At 37.6% G+C, this 5,585-nt stretch overlaps 1 pseudogene; it reads right to left on the minus strand.

Moving 5' to 3' along the window:
• Window positions 1–382: 382 nt before the first annotated feature.
• On the minus strand, window positions 383–3,754 carry LOC103267579 (annotated as a pseudogene).
• Window positions 3,755–5,585: the final 1,831 nt, after the last annotated feature.

The raw sequence follows: 5,585 nt of genomic DNA on the forward strand, positions 1-5,585 counted from the left end.
TCCAAAAGCAGTGCTGAGTCTGGCCCTTCCCTCCTGCTTGACAGCTAGACTAGGTTTCAGCTGAGGATGGAGACCTCATAAAGAGCAGGTTGGTCTCTGGAGGGCTGAGGTGGGAAGGACATTTCTCAAAATGCAAATATATTTAGTATGGAAGGAGCCAGGACAGTTCAGGGGCAATCATATGCCCAAATCTTCCCCACTTCTCCCAGCTCAGGGCCTAAGTTCGTAGAGACTGGCAAGCACAGTTTCCACACATGATCAGTCAATCTTCTAACCCCCAAAAGAAAATCCAGAAGTATGCCCCTTCTCCTTCCCCACAGGTGGACTCTGCAGGGTCCCTGGGGGTGGTAGTTGTGCAGCAGGGCCTAGGTGGGGCCTGGTCTCAGATGGCTCCTGTGCGAGCCATAAGATCTTCAAAATATTGTCCTGGTCATTATGTAATAGAAAAACTTCCTTAATGTCTTTCCGTTCAAAGCCCATTTTCTTAAATTTGTTCATTAATTGTAGAAATTCCATCATCTTTTCTTCTGAACACTGGGGCATTTCCAGAGCCTCTTCTAGTAAAAGAGGGTAGAAGCCCCTCTTACCAAGCTGTCCATGTGCAAATAGATAGTTGAGAATTTGCTTAATATTTTCCCCTTTTTTCTACATGGCTGTCACAACACACTCATATGAGTAGCCCTTGATGACTACTGTCTCCACACACTGCCACTCACTGGGGGACAGCATCTACAATTCAGAATAGGCATGGAGAAAGCCGGGCATGTTGGGCACTTGTGACATTGAGAAATTGGGAGAGGTGACCATAGGACCTATATTTGGAGATGATTCTTTGTGCACACAGACAAAACCCAGAGGGAAGGCATCTGGGAAGGTTTTAGCACTGGCATCTCTGTGCTACTGTTCAAGTTCAAAGCTGAAAGTCCCAGAGTATGATGTCCATTGAGCTCTCTGGCACTGCTTTGGGTGAAAGGCTTTAGGGAATTCTGGAACGTGCCATTGTGGAGGCAGAATGTGCTATGGAAAGTGCTTGCCAGCTTGGCTGTCTTGTGATTGCTGTCATCAGAGTCAGGTTAGGGGAAGGACAGGGATTTGATATTGCTTACTGCAGGGATGGGGAGAAGGACACTTTGGAAGACAGTGACATCTTTTCATAGTTACCCAACTGTGATAAGGTTATAAAGCCTTTGAGTTTATGAAGAGATTTGAAATTTAAGGTTACCCACTCCAAGGATGCCAGGACCACTTCATCTTGTAACACAAACCCAGAGCCTCCTCTTGGTAAGTTACTGTCCAATAACTGAGTCATAATTGGTGCAGTGGCTCCTAACAGAATTTTTCTCAACTCTTCCTTCTCATCAATAGTTTTTAATTACAGATTATCAAATGGGTCCTCTTCACACTCAAAGTCAGCAGGATTCAAATCTGCCTTTGTGTGGAGTGGGCTGAGAACTTTCTGTAAGCACTACTGCTGACTTCAATTGGGATAAGAATTCTGTTGTGTGCAAGCTGGCAAGGATGGGTAAATAGGAGGTGGCACTGTGGTTGTACTGGGAATCTTGGAGATGCTCATTTTGCTATTGCCCTCTGTGCCACTCTTAGAATTCACATTAGCTTCTACTTCTTCAGCCTGGCACTCAGCTTCCCTCTGAACTTCTTGAATTTTCTTTTTTTTTTTTTTAAGAAGTTAGAGCTGGGTGTGGTGGCATGTGTCTGCAGTTCCAGCTACTAAGGAGACTGAGGCAGGAGGATCATGTGAACCCAGAAGTTCAAGGCTATAGTGAGCTATGATCATGCCACTGCACTCCAGACTGAGTGACAGAGGAAGACTCCATCTCCAAAAAATAATAAAATAAAATAATTTTTATTTTTTTGAGTCAGAGTCTTACTCCATTGTTGTTCAGGCTGGAGTGCAATGGCATGATCATGGCCACTGCAGGCTCGACCTGCTGGGCTCAGGTGATCCTTTCCCTCAGCCTTCCACATAGCTGGAACTACAGGCATGCACCACCACACACAGCTAATTTTTTATTTAAGTGAGAAAGCAGAATTTATTATTTTCTTGCAGGGGGCCAGCCCCTGCAGAGAAATTTATGGGGTCCCTGGGAGGTGTGGCAACATCTGTGATTATTCTGGAGAAATAAAGAGAAAGAAAGAGAAGGGGGAGAATGAAAGAGACTGAACTCTGTCTAGTGGAAAAGTCATTTAATGGGACAAACCATAAACCTTTTATCCTAAAGTTTCACAGGCAAAATCACAAGATTTTCATGTGAACACAAAGCCAGATGGATGAGGGGCATCCCCCACCCACCAGGTGTTTCCTCAAGCATGAAGAAGGACAATCTCAATATTATTTAACTGTTCCTTATGCTTGGTTAATGTTCCTTAAAAACAATACAATAATTCTAACATCATGATATTCTAAAAATCAATAACTTCTAAAACGTATGCATTCCCAATACCTAATGACTGACTTAAATCCGAATACCTTTCTATTCTGTGCTAATTTTACTTGTACTATAAAAAACTCTTAATTTTAGCTCAAACCAGTTCCTAAAGAATGTGGCCCAGTCCAAAGATCACTCTGGGCCATTTCTTGGAACAATTGATTACAATCTCTTATCAAAATGGCTATTATAAAATCCTATATATCTATCTTAACTTCTATAAAAGTTTCTAATTCCTAATTCTAATATATAAAGCTGATCATCAGCAATAAACTTCTAAAATAAAACCCAAATACAAACTGTAAATTGTACTAAAGCCAAAACCGCAATTAGTAGAATGTGGGAACAATGAAATTTCTACAGTTAACTGTATTCTATAAAACCTCAAAATATCATGTCTGATCATGCTTGAACTAACATAATTCCCTGATGTAGCATGACCTATTCTATGATATTTTCTATGAATAAAATAAATTCAACTTCTATAATAAGTAGAAAAAACCTACACTAATTGTAGTTAAAGAACTAGTTTAAAAGAATGCAGCCCAGATCAAAGTGGATTCTGGGTCCTTAGGAATGTGGCCTAGTCCAAAGTTTGTGCTGGGCCATTTCTGGTAACTCTAGATAACCATCTATACCATCTAAAGCTGGAAACAGCTCTCTAAATGTAAATACTAATTCTACAAATATACTTTTAAATCTTATAAAGAAGCTTGTACCATATAAAAGTCTCCTAAATGTGACCTGAATTTGAACTGTGTTAAGTTTAAAGCCGAAACCACAGTCTGTGAGAAACGGGAACAATGGATCCCTAGAGTCAGCCATGCCTGTCATACTCTCAGAACTTCATGCTTAGATAATCAAAGTCCCTGCTAGTGGATCATGCCAAACAACAAAGAAGGGAGGAGGGAATGGGCCTTTAGCTCCTGAACTCAACCTGGTGGTCTCAGGGTCCGCAACCCACCTGGATCCCTAATGCTCAGGCAGGCCTCCACAGTCGGCTCCCAACATTTTATTTCATTTATTTTTGTTGTTTTAAAGATGTGGGGTACAATTCAGTGTTAGGTATATAAATGTTCATTATTCAGGTGCCCTTGTTGATGAGGTGTGACCCCCCTTTCCCAGGCAGATTCCCACTACTGCCAATCTATCTCTGGTCCACTCAATAGCTTTATTTTTCAAGGAGAAGTCATAATACTGTACTTCTCTGACCTCCTGCAAACAGCCAGGAAAGGAGAACCAATAGGGACATCATCAAGGTAAATGAAAGTCCCATGAAAATCTACACTCAACTCCTTAGAAGCCATTTAAAACCTGAATATCACTACTGTCACCTTCCCAGAAGCCAGGAGGTATCAGTGCTGACTGGCCTCCCAGGTTCCATCTTTACTGAGCTCCCCAAGGCCCCTAAGGAGAGCAAATGCCACTACTTCCAACTCTGCCCACCCCAGGTCAGGCCGTCACCATAGCCACCACCAGTACCACAGTTGCCGTGTTGAAATCCTACTCTCATTTATTCTATGTGCAGATTCATCTTTATCTTATCATTTTTGGTGTACTGTGTGTTCTGTATGTATTTTAATATATTTTTTAACTTTGCAATATTTTTGGCTTAATTATAATTTAAAAATTTTTGTTCTTATCTGTTGATATTTAATTTTTTCCATTGTGACTGAAAATTTTTTATTTCAATTATTTTAAATTTATTGAGACTTGTTTTATCATATAGTGTGTGGCATATTATGGATTATGAATCATACAAACTTGAGAAAAATGAGAATTTTATTGCCATTTTGTGGATTGTCATGTCCATGTCTCTTAGGTCTAGTTGGTTAATAGTGTGCTATTTTGCAGCCTTTATATTTTATTAGTTTTTATATTTTAGTGTTTTCCTGGTATCTCTGTTTGTTATAATCTTTAATAAATATTGTTAATAACATTTCAAAAGATCATTGTTGAATTGTTTGTTTTCCTCTTAAATTTTAACAGCTTTGTGTTATGCATTTTGTTGATTTGTTTTAGGTAGACATACACATATATATTATATATGTGTATATAATTTTTTACATTATAAAGAGATGGAATATTTTATTACTATAAAATGACCCTGTCTGGATTTTCAATTTTTTTTAATGTCAATTTTGTCTGATAATAGTATAGTCATTCCAACTCTTTTTATAATTGCTGGTTTCATGGTATATCTTTTTACATGCTTTATTTTAACCTGTTTATGTCTTTGAATCTTAAGTATGTATCTTGTAAACAGCATAAAGTTGGATTCTTAAAAAAATCTAATTTGACAGTATACTTTTATAGATTGTTTCATTCATTCAGATTTAATTATATTATGTGTATACATGAAATTATGTCTGCTATTTTACTCTTGTTTCCTATAGTCCTTATATAATAATAAAGTCCTTTGTTACTCTGTTCTGCCATTATATTTATCTTTGCTAATTTCTTAGTATATATATTTTTGGAGTTTGCAACATACATCTTAACCTATCAGAAAATACTTTAGATTTACACTACTTTAATTCAAGTGAGGCTGTTATTGTTAAATTGTGTATCCACTAAATTAATTTGTTGAAGCCTTAACCCCCTCTATGAGAATATGTTTTAAAACAGCATCTTTTTAAAATAGCAATTAAGTGTAAATGATGACATAATGTGTTGCCCTAATTTAAAAGAAATGATGTCTCTATAAGAAAAGAAAGGGACATCAGAAAGGCACATTCTCAGAGAAAAGGCTATGTTAGGACACAACAAGAAGCAAGAGCCATCAAAGAAAACTAGTCTTGCTGGCATATTTATCTTGGTCTTCCAACACCCAGAGTCATAAGGAAATAGATTTTTATTGTGTAAATCACCCAGTTTGTGGTATTTTGTTATGGCAAGCATGAAAGAATAATATAGATGTAAGGAAAATATACTATTATAAAGCCCAATTACCTCCATCCTTTTTATGAGTTATATTTGCTGTACATATTACATCTATTTATATACATTTTCAATATAATATTCTTTATTTTAATACATTTAAGGATAGAAATGATGGTTATATGGCTGGTTTGTACAGTGCTGAAGAAGTCTAGGATTAAGTGCAACTGTCACTCTCATTAGTGCGCATTGTACCAA

This window comes from Carlito syrichta, unplaced genomic scaffold, assembly GCF_000164805.1.
Source record: "Carlito syrichta isolate Samal-C Ts95f unplaced genomic scaffold, Tarsius_syrichta-2.0.1 Scaffold308178, whole genome shotgun sequence".
In the NCBI taxonomy this organism is placed as follows: Eukaryota; Metazoa; Chordata; class Mammalia; order Primates; family Tarsiidae; genus Carlito; species Carlito syrichta.